The following is a 406-nucleotide window of genomic DNA, read 5'->3' on the forward strand; positions in this document are numbered from 1 at the left end:
GGGCCTTCCTAAATTTTGGGGGGGGGGGGGGGGGGGAGAGGTCACCCCAGTTGAAGTGAAGTTCGGGGTGGGGGATCGAACCAGGTCGCCCCGGAATGTTCGACGCCCGGTTTGCGCCACGCGATTAACGCCGGGATCCGAATTAGAGCGAGTGGCCCCCAACGCATCGGAAGGGAAAGCGCCTGCCGTGCCAGATTCCGGGGACACAACGGGGGCGCCCACCCCCGAGGGGACTCCCGACGACAGGTCGCCTCTGCCCAGTTCCGGGCCCGCACGCTGCCCGCCTGGCAAAACAAAGGACCCGCGCTGGAGGACCGCGAAAACCTCCGAGGGCGGCTTCGATCGTTTCCCATCAAAGGCGAGGAGGCGCTCTCGCCAACCCCCCCCTCCCTCCCCCAGGCACTTT

General features: G+C 67.2%; 1 protein-coding gene across 3 annotated transcripts in view; it reads right to left on the minus strand.

Moving 5' to 3' along the window:
• PTMA (prothymosin, alpha) overlaps positions 1-406 on the minus strand; it is a 21071-nt gene that overhangs the window by 19645 nt on the left and 1020 nt on the right. The gene's annotated exons all lie outside the window — the stretch shown is intronic.

This window comes from Gekko japonicus, unplaced genomic scaffold (assembly GCF_001447785.1).
Source record: "Gekko japonicus isolate JY-2015 unplaced genomic scaffold, Gekko_japonicus_V1.1 scaffold1891, whole genome shotgun sequence".
NCBI classification, from domain to species: Eukaryota; Metazoa; Chordata; class Lepidosauria; order Squamata; family Gekkonidae; genus Gekko; species Gekko japonicus.